The sequence below is a fragment of the Haemaphysalis longicornis genome, unplaced genomic scaffold (genome assembly GCF_048455015.1).
Source record: "Haemaphysalis longicornis isolate Haplotype H1 unplaced genomic scaffold, Haemaphysalis longicornis Haplotype H1 scaffold_19, whole genome shotgun sequence".
Lineage (NCBI taxonomy): Eukaryota > Metazoa > Arthropoda > Arachnida > Ixodida > Ixodidae > Haemaphysalis > Haemaphysalis longicornis.
In genome coordinates, this window is record NW_027526288.1 from 4,161,870 (window position 1) to 4,175,753 (window position 13,884).

The 13,884-nt window shown below is 44.6% G+C and overlaps 1 long non-coding RNA gene across 1 annotated transcript; it reads left to right on the forward strand.

The window, feature by feature from the left end:
- The first annotated feature begins 3,995 nt into the window (after window positions 1-3,995).
- On the forward strand, window positions 3,996-4,674 carry LOC144166744 (uncharacterized). The gene is made up of 3 exons (XR_013321751.1): window positions 3,996-4,127; window positions 4,324-4,469; window positions 4,556-4,674. It is a non-coding gene; the product is annotated as an uncharacterized LOC144166744 (long non-coding RNA).
- Window positions 4,675-13,884: the final 9,210 nt, after the last annotated feature.

Below are 13,884 nucleotides of genomic sequence, written 5' to 3' on the forward strand. Positions count from 1 at the left end.
ACTCTTTCATGCATCAACTGGAACAATGAACCGCATATATATTAGGTGCTTCTTGACCCAAGATGCACAGGCGCGTTTAATATGCACGCTCACACCGCACATAAAATTTAATGAACTTCGCCGACATCTATGATACTGTCTTGCAGCGGTTAACTTTCATAATACGGCTAAGCTGTAGTTTTAGTGAAGTCCTTTGACAGAAAACGAAATCCGACTTTTTCGTCAACGCCGTACAAAGCATTAAAGGAGTACTGACACGAAATTTCAAAGCTGAGATAACTATGTAAAACGCTTCCTTTTCATCTGGCGATATCTCCCAGCAAGTTTCAACAGCAACCGTTCAGCGAAACATATTTAAAATTCATTTTAATCTTCGCCCGCACGAGAAAACCCAGAGCGGGCCGACGTGACATCATCTGCTACGTGCCCCAAACTGCCGACGTCGGGGCTCCCGTGACGAAGCCGACGCGCTGGCTGTGGTTGGCGCGCGCTGCTCGGGCGTGAGTACACGTCATGGTTTTGGGACTGACGTCAGGCTGCCCGGGCCTGTGGGGACGGCGAAGACCTCGGCCGGTCTGGGCGCGCGCGTGCGCTCGCTCGCATGCGCTTCCAGAGAGGCAGCGATACGGCAAGAATGGTGACGCCATGTCATACATGCTGTCATGGCGGCCGCTCGGCGTTTTTTTGTCGAAACCGAAACTGGCACGAATAAACGACACCGTAAATGAATGTTTACGCTGCGCTCGACCGTCTAATCTGTAATTCTATGATTAGTGGGCTGGTAGGCACGCATAGCAGCGAAAAAAACGTAACATAAAAATTTCGTGTCAGTACTCCTTGAAAGAGGAGGATATCTTAGGCAAAAGAAGAAATTGCAGGAACCCATTTCCAGGTGTTCTGCGACACCCAAACCGCTTTCGTGAACATCGTCTTTTTTCTAATTCGAGGCGTCAAGTACAAAATCACCAGTGACTTCAATTTGAGAAGGACTAAACGTCTTCCCTTACCCCATATGCCGTTCGGGCAAAGCCATAGCTGCTATAGTGCTGAAGAATTCGTGGTTCTTTTGTGAACATCTTCAATACGGAAGACTTGTTGAGGCCATTACATTTAAGCATTTGGTTTACAAAGCGTCGCAGAAACGGCAGTTTTTGTTCAACACTCAGTCATCATCTCGCTGTGGTGTAGTACGCGCCCAATGGTACTTAGTCCACGTTACTTATGTTGTGATGGGGTACATACATAATGGTAACCGACTGCGTCACATTTTACACCACACACATCATGCTACGCATGCAGTTATATGCTTAGAAGTTAGTTTTTGTATTTTGTCTCGTCCCGCCTAGTAATTTTCACAAGCAAAAACGAAAGCCTCTTTGCAGGAGGAGAATGACACGAAACCCGGAGAACTAAATCTACCCCGCTGCATCTGCCTTACATTCTATATGTTTATATTGAAATGGCATTCTTATTTCAAATTATGCATTGCTGTATCGCGAAAATTCGAAGTGTTACCCTAATGTTGCTACTTGCCGTAGTAATTCAAGTTCACCGAATGACCTGCCTTCTCCTGCTGGTCCCCCCGTTGCTCTTTTCCTCCACTATTGGTGTTCATGAAGAAAAGCTGCTGGAAAACGGGCAGATGTATTATTACTCGCTAATTAGCGCGTATTCATACTGGTTTCACTATGCGGAAGTAGTTTTCTATAACGTGGGTATCAAAGAGCGCCGCAGTATATATTATTGGTATTGGAAAGACTTGTCAAGAGAACGCAGTCAATAAAGAAGCGTCGTTTTGTTTTCACTGCAAAGAAAGAAATAAAGCTGTCATCAAAGTTTATGCACACATACCGCACGCGCTCACGGACCGCGGAGAGAAACTTTAGCCCGACTAACGTGTTAAATTGGCTAATATCTGAGCTCTTTGTTCCAGCCGCAGAGCAGCGTAGACGTCCGCTTAGAGGCCTACTCCCATTTTCCGAAGCAAATATAAGCGATCAAGGGTGCCGAGCTTGTGATCTCTTCCGCGGACTGGTCACTGGCCACGATGTGCATCGCCAGAGGCACGGAGGAAGAAAAAGTTCGCCGAAACGATCACGAAACGACCGCCACTTCAGTGCGGAATGCCGTGCGCATGCGTTGACAGCCTGGAGGAAAGAATACAAGGCAGCGCCGCTTGCGTTGATGCATGGTATAGTGGGACGGCAACGGGTACAACGAAGATGAGGGAAAAACGGGACTACGTGAACACTTTTAACGACAGCAGCGCCCCTACGTCTCAACGTTTACAGAAGCTAGTTTTTGTTCGTCCGCATGCAGCGCCACCAGTGGCCTTCTATAGCGGTTTTCTCGATTGCTCGCGTTATGCGCCTGATGTACTAAATGAACTGTCGGTCAGACTGGCGGGAACGGTTACCAGTTTGGTTGTGGCGTGAAACTGTGGGGATTTCTTCATGTCCTCGGGCTGTATTTACTGTTCGACGAAGTGAAGTTTTGCCGGGAGGCGCAAAAAAGGTCAGTGCTGCTTATTTATGTTCTGGTAACGGTTGTTGTTCTTTGACTTGTTCATCACTGCGTCCGATAAACGTGCCGCTCCTCTTCCTGTTCGATGCGAGAAAAATTTGCGGCCGTTATTCACTTAAGCTTGGGTGTTCGTGGGTCGGAGTCGGCTTGACATTTCTGACTGCGTACGTTAGCTAGTGCTATTTAGAAAGTGGCTGGTGCGCGCATTTCTCGAGTCTGCATGTCCCCTTATGGTGTGGTGTTGCTTAGTTGTATATTGACGGTTGCTGTACCTGTCAGCGGTACTGAATCTTCTCGGGTTAGTGGCACGCTATTGTCTCACGCGCACACACTGCACAACATGTCTGTCTTTAGTCTTATCGGTATTTTCAAACTTCCGTGTTAATTGCGTTGTGTTGGTCTTCTGAGAGCGATAAATTTACTGTGCTAATCACGCTATTCCGCCTAATGTTGATGTGCGTTCAAGGCGTTGGCGGCAGCACTGCTTACGTTTATCTGTGCTGTGTGTGTAGTTGTTCCCTGTTTCTTCCAATGCCTCCGATGAATTCAGATGGTCTATTTACACTAGTCAACGTTAGTTGGCTCCCTGACGTGTAGTGAAACGCAAGCTAAAGGTGTTGTCTGAGCAGTAGCGTAGTAACAAAACGTTCCTTTTGTGGAGGGGAAGGCAAGTGGAAACACGCAGAAAGTGTGGTGCCGTTTCTATGCTGTCAATGTCAGTGGTAACCTGAGACCTCAGAATAATTACCCATAAAACTCACGTGTCGACTATTAGAAGTTTTAACGTCTCAAAGTTTAAAAATAATCCATTCCTGCCATTTTATGCTATCAATGTCAGTGGCAGCTCGAGAGTTGGAATAATTTTCAAAACGCTCGGGTGCAAAGTTGTTGCATCATGATGTGCACCAAACATTAATCAATTTCTGCTCTTTGAACGTAGAAATTACACTGCAAAAGCAGATTGCTACATTATGTATTCATACTCTATGACCTGTTCAGAAAGAGTATATGGCTGACTGTGGAGACATTTGGCCCTCCACTGATAGGTTGTGACAAATGTTTTTGTTCCTCTGCAAAAAAAAAATGAAAACAAATTGTTTCCTTTCTTTACATGCTCCTGCGAAGTCATGGCTGTGGCATTCACTGGCTGAGACCTCAGCCAGTGAATGCCACAGCTGGCATTGTGTATTATGGCGATTTATATTTTCCTTGTCCTTTATTTGTTGAAAATGTATCCCTCTTTCGCCATGTTCAAGTGAGCAAATGGTGTATCTTCAAATTTACCCCACCCTGTACCACGATATATGTAATTTCATTTATATTTTTTGTTGTTGCGCACTGACCCTGCCTGTAAACTGTATGTTATCTGTCCTGTACTTTCCCGATTTCCCCCCTTACCCAATGCCCTGTTCTGGGGCCTGTAAGGTTTTTTTTGTATAAAGAATAAAGAATAAAGAATAAAGACATCTTTGGCATGCGGAAGGGTCGTCGGGGAGAGTGTGGCGGATTATTAATGCCCTGTGGAGCTCATAAGCCACAAATGAGTACTTTTTGAGTTGTGCATATTGTGCAGATATTCGCCAGTTCGCATAGACCAAGGACAGGTGAGCTTTAAAGTATGTTCAAATATTTTCATATCTCAAATTGTTTAGCAAGGAAAGATTACCAGGGCTTCCGCTGTAAAAAAAACATTCTACTTTCGTGGAACGAATAAGACATTGTTAAATATTTTCTCGTGCTCCCTGGGTAAAGCAAGGCATAAATTTATTCTCTGATATTTTTGTACTGTTTATTTTCTAGGCAATAGGGCGAAGATAGACCTAAAACAGTGGTACAAGGAATTCATATGGCCATTTTAATTGTATTTGGACCCCTTCTTGGAAGTGTATCATCAGAAGGCAACACATGAAAGCTCTTGCACGGGATGAAATCATTGCATTCTACAAGTAAGTACGCACTGCCATTTTTGGGTCTTTCATGGCGCGTTTTTAGGTAGTTTCTTTATAACTAATGGTTTAAAACTTATTTTCAGTGACAGCTTGGCCTGTGGCTCAAGGTGACAGTAGGAGCTTTTCGGAACACGTTAGCGAAACTTTCCAGGAAGTGCACGTTGAGACGGCCCTGGCATAAACACCCGGGTCTTAATTTTGGTTGGGTAAGTTGGCATTTTGTTTTTGCGAGACTATATTTCTGGGTCTGTTCGTCCTAATAAAATCTCAGTGTTAAGAAGTTATCGTGAATGCCAATATTGGCCATTGTGTTCACATTCCGCCTATTACGGATGCTCCAACAGTGGCCAAAAAAACCACTATTTTGTATTTTAGTTTTGTAAATATTTAGCTTTTACACCTTGAGAGTTGTTGTGATTTGCCAGCACCACGGACACGCCCAACGTGGTTGCTGCTACAACAATAGGGTGGCAACTGACGATTTAAATGTCCCGCTTTTAATACGCCCGTAGCACCAATAATACTCCCAAATACAGGCGTAGCATGAGTAATGCTTGCATTGGATTTTGACAGTTGGTTAAATAAGGGGTAATTTTTTTAAAGGGAATTGTTTAGAGCACAGAAAGTGACGTCTGCAAGAAAATGTGCTATAGTAGCGATTTATAAGAAAATTGTGCAACAGCCTAGTTCAGCATTAGTCAGCTCAACTTCTGCCTCATACCACTACGAACCATGGAGGTAATACATATCGGGAGGGAAATATTTTAGGGGGAACTAATTCCAAAAAAAATTTTGCCACAGTGCGATATTTATGATTTCCTATGACTGGCCATTTATTTCTTTGTGGTAGAAACATCGTTTAGCTGTAAGTTATAATAAGCCAGTTTCACTACAGCATTCTAGGGAGCACATTATACAGTACAGAGAACATTTTTTGCAGAGAGAAGGTGTGTAAAATATAATGCCGAAAGGTGATTATAGTAATTATTATTTGATCAATAAACGAAACCTCTCAAGGATAAAAAAAAACCTTATATATAGGATACCGAGGCAGCAAAGTTGGATACTTTCCAGAATCAGGGCAATTTCATTGATTGTCTGTGGTGATATTGTTTAGCGCACTTTCACCTTTAGCAGCACTCCCAGAAAAAACCCAAGAAATCACTGATTTTAAATCAATTACTGTGTTATGAAAGGGACTAAGCAACTCACTCATTGAAAGCAACCATGTAACAAAATTTTCTTGTTTCCTTGAAGGTACATGAGGTGAGCAGTAAGTCTTCTCGAGGCCCAGTTATTCTGAGAAGGGACTGGCGGCATCAATATTGCCCGCAAGAAACACATCACGGATTCGCCGCCTGCATTGTCACTTCAGGATGTGGTCATCCTCTTCGCCGCATATGTCATCTTTTTCATCGTGTCATCATGTTCATATGGTTGTGTGGCTTTGGAGAGTTCATGGGACTTTTGCAGGGAGTTCTTGGAAAGCATGAGAAGTTTGACAGTGGCCTGGTGTCATTTAAGTTGGAGTCTCTGTTGAAATACTTGAAGTGTTCAGCTCTACTTGGGATTTTAAATTATTGGTAGAGGTTAAAGTATCTCTTGAAAGGCATGAATGAGGTCAGATGAAAGGCATGAAGGGGGTGAAATCAGATGAAGAGGTTTAAGTTACTGGCACATGCAAGTTTCATGTCAACTGAACACTGAAGTCGTGCCTTATTTTTCATCATTGGCACAATGCGCAGACTGCCTTTGAATCTATAGTGGGTGTTAATGTAGTTCATGGCACCGCATTGTAACGTCCTTATTATTCAAGTGTAGCTCATAAGATTTTTTTCATGGCAGTGCTGCTGCTGATGCAAAAGTGACAGTGATTATTTACGCAGATGGCTTCCGCCTTCATTGATAAATTTTAGTACCGGATATGAGCTGACACCCATGACCTAGAAGAATTGAAAATGTGCGTATTTGGCTTGAACAAGTTTTCTTCTTTGAACAAAGCTGCATTTCTTGCTTGGCAGAAGCAGGGCTTTGGTCGCAATTACACTGATAGCAAGACGGAAGGTTTTTATAGCACGCAACTGTGAATTTCACCTAAGGTAAAATGTTGAGGCTGGAAAAAATGCTTTCAGGTCTGCTTTGTAAAACTGGTCACCTGTATGATTCAACGCTGGCTTGTTTACTTCTTAAGGATGTCTGACTTGTTCCCACTTGAATTGATGACATATATAATTAGTCTGCTTGTTAAATTTTAATTTGTGTAACATGCATCCAGCTACCTGGTTTGCAAAATTATATAAGATTCACGCTGGGTTTTGTGAGATTTCTTGGGATGAATTATTTTAAACAACTACAAATTGTTTGGGCAAGTAACGTGCCTTAAGTCAGGCCTTTTCAGGACGCTCATAAAGTCTATTTTGCCTACAAATAGCTTGATGTTACACTTACGTCTGGTGTCAGAAAACTACTATCTTTAATAATCATGTTCTAATGGTGGCATACTGCCACATGTGACCTCTCGTGTCAAAATGTTTTATCGTTAATCTTGCCTCGAGCGTTGTTTTCCTAAACTCTTGCATTGCACTGTTGTAGGTTTGTGATAATACAACCGTGTATGACTTGTTTTTAGGCCTTTCCCTACAATTTAATAGCAAACTGCATTTTCCCAAACAGTTATACGTAAACATAGTATGGCAAGCGCAATGAGTCCTTCCGCCTTTGAATTACCTTGGTTTATCTGATAAGACAGCGTATTTGATGCTCACTGTTGTATAATGTCTGTGTCAGTGCCGCGGTAGACGCACACGTCTATTTATTTGTGAAGCAGTTGCCCCTAATACCGTCTTTGTTAACCATGTTTTTGAGTAAAGGTGAATATTTGAAAATGCCACTTGGAGCCTAGTGTTATCGTTATGGTATTTATTCCATGTACGTTGGTCATTTTCTGTAAGATTTAAAATAGACAGCTATTAAAATCTGAAATGTATGCATACTAACACCCAATAAAGTTGTATAGTATATTGAGAAGCAGTGTATGAGTCATAATAGTTGGTTTCGTGCGTATTTTAATGGAAGTATATTGTTTCTTTTACATGCAGCTGAAAGTCAGAAGAGGATTCTGCGGTTGAAGCCAAAGACTGTGTGCCGCTCTAGGTGCCTCAGACCAACTTTTATATAGAACTGCGCTCCGATAGGCAACTGTTGCGAACTGTCAGGGACCACACTGCTCCCGTGGTTTCTGCTTTCCAATTGTTGGTATCACTGCGGGTCATATATCAAGGCTGTGTTAAAATGGTGCTTGCGGTTTCCTGCTGATACCAATGCATCCGCCAGCCTGGCATATGACCTCGGTGTATACCGACAGGAAAGCAGAAATATTGGAAAAGTGGAGTCCCATAGACAGCTTCCCAATGCCTATCGGAACACCGTTTTATATAAACAGCTGGCCTGGAGGTACCTCGAACGGCGCACCGGATAAATTCCATAATCATTTTACATGGATCAATGTTCCAGTAACTTAAACTACCCTTTTATTTGGAACAGTGATCCGCATACTTTTATTTAAAACACCGATCCACATAATTTAGTTGCAAAAATATGTGGGGCACTGTTCCACTTAATTTTCAGGATATGTGGAACACGGTTCCAAATATATAACTGGAACTTTCTTGCAAAAAAGTTCCAGTTACTAAGTGGATCTTACGTGGAACCAGATTAAGAGTGTAGCGACCGTTGTTTTGGGCCTGTTTTGGCGCAGCTTCGCGTTCATTGGTCACTTTCTCTGCACGCCATGATTAACTTGTTCGACAGCACCTCCTGGATAAGCCAGATCCGACAGAAGTATATGGTCCTACGGCAAGGATACGGTAGACATTGGTTTCCAGGGCAAGAAAACCAACTATAGATACCACAAACCGACATCTCGCCGAAACGCAAGAGAAACGCACTGCTTGCCACGAATGGGACTCCGTTTTCTAAACTGGGGAATACCAAATCGGTTGTGTTTTAACAGGTAATAAACCAGACGAAAGGAGCAACTGGCTCTGATATACAGCGATTTTAAATGTTTACTCAGCTTTCTCGCGATACTCAAACTTACTAAACTAACTCAAATCGGTTAAAATGGGAATCACTAAGCCCACATGCCGAACTGTTTCGGTGTCTGCTGTTGTGTCGCGCGGTGGTGTAGCCCCAACCTAGCACATCAGGATGGCTAGGTTCCGCCGTCTCACCCTTCGAAAGACGCTCCCCTCCGTTTTCTTTCCCCGACTCACGGCCGGGCTACAGCGGCGCCGTCGGCCGCTCGAGCCCGGCCGTGGTCGAAGCTGCTGCTGCATTCGGAACGCCGCCCCCGCGAATTTCAGGTAATTGCGGCTGTCATAATGTCTGGTTTAACTCTTTGTTGAGCCAGGTGTGTGAATTCAAGTGACGCCGCATGGGCAATTGTTGGTGGTATGGCTGAATGCTTTGCTCTCCAATCCCGAGCGCACGTGAGCGCGTCCCTCGCGGGGACCGCCGTGCGTTCCTGTTGCGGTGCGCTGGGCACTGCATTTAATAAAACATTTTGCATGCTTTAAAGGCCTTTCCTAAGGGTGTGCGAATATCAAATTTTTCGAATACGATATCGAATACGAATATCTAGCTTCGAATATAAAATCGAATATCGAATAATTAAGGGGGAATGTGGCTTTCGAAATCAACTTTTTGATTTTTTTTGTGAATTTTGATGAAAATTAGAACAGCAACTGGAAGTCCTTCTGTGATAACACCATAAAAATTTCGAAGTAATATTTCGAAAACTTTTTATTCAAACAATTTTCTTTCTGTCCACCTTGCACCGAGCTTAAGCGGCCTTTAAAACGTGATAGAAAACTTGTTCAAAGTGTTTGCATTCCAAAATGAATGGACAAGGTCATGGCAGTCTTACGTTGCGCAAGAAAGCGATATGGCTCGACCGCATCGCGGCGCTCGTATACCGCAACATGTCATACTTCGTTTATTCCTGACATGGCCCGCCAGGTTGCTCCTAAGATTAAATCTAAAGTCACAGGCATCAATTACAACTACTGGCGTTCAATCGTACCAGGTTGTGCAGCCAGGCGATGCTCCAACGCGCAGGCGATGCTCCAACACCGTGCGCGCCGAAGCATTTGACGCGTCAGCCATTTCTTTCCCAAGGCTAGCGAGCCTACTGTCAAGCTTAGCAATAACTAAACGTGTAGGCACCTCAAATAAGGCGAAAAGTTCACTGCGCGAACCGCTATCCAAAGCGCGCACACCGCGTTTCACACTCCAAGGTAAAGTCACGCGCACCACGAAGCGTTCGATGGCCTCCGCCTTTTGAGCCACGCAACTTCTCGTAATACGGCGTGTGATCTCAGGAATTGCCATCGCTATAATGCCCGTGTTGAATACCATAGCAGATAAAATGATTGAACAGAAACTTGGACGAGGGAGAACTCAGAAACGCGCACTACACAGTCCAGGCGGCCGCCCTCTTGCATTGCCGCAGCGACGTCCAATCAGGAGGGCCGTTTCAACGAGCGCCAACCGGAAGGCCAACCACGCTTCAGCATCTGTTTCTGGCTTCGATTGTGCGCATTTTTTTTTCTGCCATTCGTGTGTTTGTGAATGAACTACAATAAAAGACATGGTAAGGACCGGAAAGAGGATCGCTCGGCCTTTTCAATGGTACCAAAACGGCCACGTCTAGTGGCACCGTTGTGGAGATACAGTGCTCCAAAAAGTGGCGTTTTTTCGCCCATTTCCGCTGACATTTTGTGACCGCAGCTAGCAAAAAGTATTCTTTATACCACTTTGCCACGGTTTTTGGCGGAAAAACTTTGCAAACGCACATTATAGGAAACATAGAAGCCGAATATGTGGCTTTAAAGAAAACGATGTTGTGGTTCCTTTTCCAAAGTTGAAAGAGATGCCCCCCCAAACTCATCAATCTAAATATTCGATAATAGCCGATTATTCGAACATGTTCGAATATTCGAAATGTTTCGAATAGATAGTTTTCGAAGCGAATACGAATATAAAATTTATATTCGTCTAATATTCGAAATTTTCGAATATTCGTACACCCTTAGCTACTAGCTGTGAAGTTGATGATGGTAAGTGTTTAATGGCGCAAGGCCTACAGTGCCGTACAAAACGCTGTGTACTGCTGGCGTGTGGAAATCCGCTCTCTCCTATGATTCGCTGTTAATGTGGTGTGAAGCTATGTCGACCATCAGATCTGCTCTTTGTCCAGCCTTGCAACACTAGTACATGCTGCACCAGTTTTTTTCTTTGTGTTTTTTTTAAACTTCAACGATCCAAGCCAAAGCTTGAACAGCGCTCTGCTATTAAGAGGCTAGCATTCAATAGCAAAGTATGCCCCCGTAAAGTGCAAACTCACAGTTCTGCAGCATCGCTCACCTCTTTTATTAGCATTAGCAAACAGCAAGCGGAGATACGGAATTATTGGGTCGGAAGTGCAACAATATGCTGCGTGACATTGTTTAAAAGTGTTTTTCCAGCGTATTCCTAGTGTTACGAAAATATTTCCCATGATAGCTTTTTCAGAAACTTATGGGATTTTTTCTTGATTGGTGCCCATCTGGCGAACCTCGATATCAATACACTGTTAGCTTAAGGCCCCTAAAATTACTAAGGCAGCGCCATCCTTTAGCCTTCACTCGCGCTCCTTACCTCTTGCGTGTTTTACTATTTTATTTTTTCTGGCCAGCGCCGCCCACCATTGGCCAACAGAAATGTTTAGCTGTGCCGTATTTTTTCTGCCTCCGCGGCCGGCGGGTCGACTCGACGGTCATTGGGACATTTAACAACGCCGCCGGTGCGGCGCCATGTTTGGCCGAGCAGCTTCAGTGCCGGGTTTCTCGTAGGCGCCCGCAAATAGCAAAGAATTAGCTACTCGTTCCGAACAAATGTCGCATCGGTGTCGCTTTACGTTGCTTCGCGGTGCGATGTGTTGCGCCTTAGGCTGCGCGAACAGGGTCAGGGAGGGCAAAATACTTCGTTATTCCGTCCGGGAAACGCGAAGCAGAAGATTTGAACGAACATACGTCAAGCTGACGCTGTCATCACTATTTTTCGTGGTAAGTTTTGGTGGAATGTGTGTTCTCGCTTTGTTAAATTCTGCGCACGCTTGAGCGGTCCCTGAGGAAGAAATGCGTATTCGCCCCGCAACCGCCGTCAACCCTTCGTTCTGAGTAGGCATTTCGCGCTGCGGCGAGTTCGTCACGACGCAAGCTTTGTTTTGGATGAAATGCCGTGTTTTGTCATGTGCGTGCTTGCTTCCCACCATAATTGTCGTAAGGTTTTCGTGACGCAAGACTTGTTCATATTATTTTGCGTTTGTTTTGGTCGACTGCAGCTTACGTCTCACCATGTAGCGTGTGCGTTCCGATTGCCTGTAAGCTCTTTATGGCGTGAAGTCATGTTTTTTTTTTGTTGTAAACGACCCGGGTAGTATTATAAGCCCGTTGTTATGGCATTGGAGTGATTTACTGCGTAATATGTGGGGGTCCGGTGCGGCGAAATTGCGCCTGCAGAAAGAGAAAAAAAATGCGGCTAGGGTAAAACAATTTAAGGCCCTCTACTCTAGTGGCTTCGCCGTTGACGTACGTTTGCTTCGCAAGTTATCGCTTTGTTAAATTCGCGCGCGTTTGAATGGGCACTTGGAATGCATATTCGCACCGCACAGCTGTACGCTTTTTAAGTGCGAATGCACTTCTTAAGCGACCCTGAACCTGCGTCCACCGGCGATGTCCGCATAGCATACCCACGTGGGGGATTGGCCAGGAATCTCCTCGTCTTCCTTGGCAACGGGGGGAGATGGGCGCGCGCTGCCTGGCCGCTGACATGGCACATACCCACGTGGGGGATTGGCCAGGAATCGGGCGTGAGAAGGGCTAATGCACCCGCTTAAAGGAGTGCTGACACGAAATTTCAACGCTGAGATCCGCTCTAGCAATCAAGTACAACGACAACACAAATAGGTGTCTGTGAATAAATGCATCTTTCTTTCTTTGTAGTTGTGTGTGTGTGTGTGTGTGATCTCTCTTTAGCGAACATTACCGAACCGCGCAAATTCAACTCGTGCATTCGCACTTTCACATTCTTCCCCTCGGGGAAATGCGGGGAAATTTTCTTCCGTGTATGCACAGCGCACAGAGGACCGTTGTGAAATTTACAGACACCGGCCGAACGGCTGGCTTGTTTTAGCACTTAGAATAGAGCGTGAAGTCACGTAACGCCTGTCACATGGGGATGCTCTCCAGTGAAGTGGTTGGAAACACGCCTCCGGCGCTGCCTGACTGTGCGGTGAAGCAGCCATTAGCGAGCGAGTTAGGGCGCTCGCCGTGGTGCTGGGATCGTTCTTGCGATTGCTTGTCGCCATGTTGGGGCGGGTGGCCCTAACATGGCGCATGACTAGTGTGTCATTTGGGCAATTGGATAGTAATCCTTTCGCATTCTTAGTGTCACTACCAGGACTATTTTAAAGCGAAGCCGTTTACATCTGTTCACCGCTGGAATGCGCCGCGTGTGTGCTCGCGAAGAGTCGTATCTGAGCGGCCAAGAACCTCATAATGGGAAAAACCATCGAACCATTGAGTTTCTATGAGAGAACTTTCCCTTGTTCGCAGAATTTTCTGCTAGAATTTTGGCCAAAACAGAAGCAGGAAATCTTTAATATTCACAGAGAATTGAAGTGGTAGCCGAGCAAAGATTACTTCAGTAAACCGGTAGTCACACCTTTTATTACTTTGTTTTTTTAAAGTTTACTTAACACTTTGTCATATGTATGTTAAAATTTCATAAGTCATTTTACAGAAGCCACAAATATTCACGACCGCTTCCAATCGAGTTCATAAAACGCGAGAGCTTACAGAAAACATACCCCATGAGAAACAACCAGTAAAGTGTGAAGCAGCGGCGGCTGAAGGGCTGAGGCTTTTTCGCATGTATCAAAAAGGCATTTCGGCTGTGACTTAGTCGGGACGCTGTCAACAAAAAAAGGCGACTTCTCTCCCGGTGCGGAGCTAAATTACATCAAATACCCAACAGTGTCTCCTTGCTTTTCATTCGGGCAGTTTTAAGTTAGTGTAAGCATAAACAATATCTTTGCCGTTTAGACCAAAACGTGGAAAGCATAGTGAAACGCTGCTGAGATGCCGATGTAGTGTAATTTAGTTCATGCTGATACATTCTCTAAACACTAAGACATTTTCTCATTCCCAAGTTACACATACAGGTGTTTTTTGTGGAATAATTCGGATTGCTTCCCTTTCAGTCCGCTATGTTCTGTTTCATGTGCTCGTATGACTTTGCTCTATAATGGCTCGCAAACCATGAGGTGGGGGCAAATTCCGGCACACCGACAGTTTCGCTGGAATTCAAC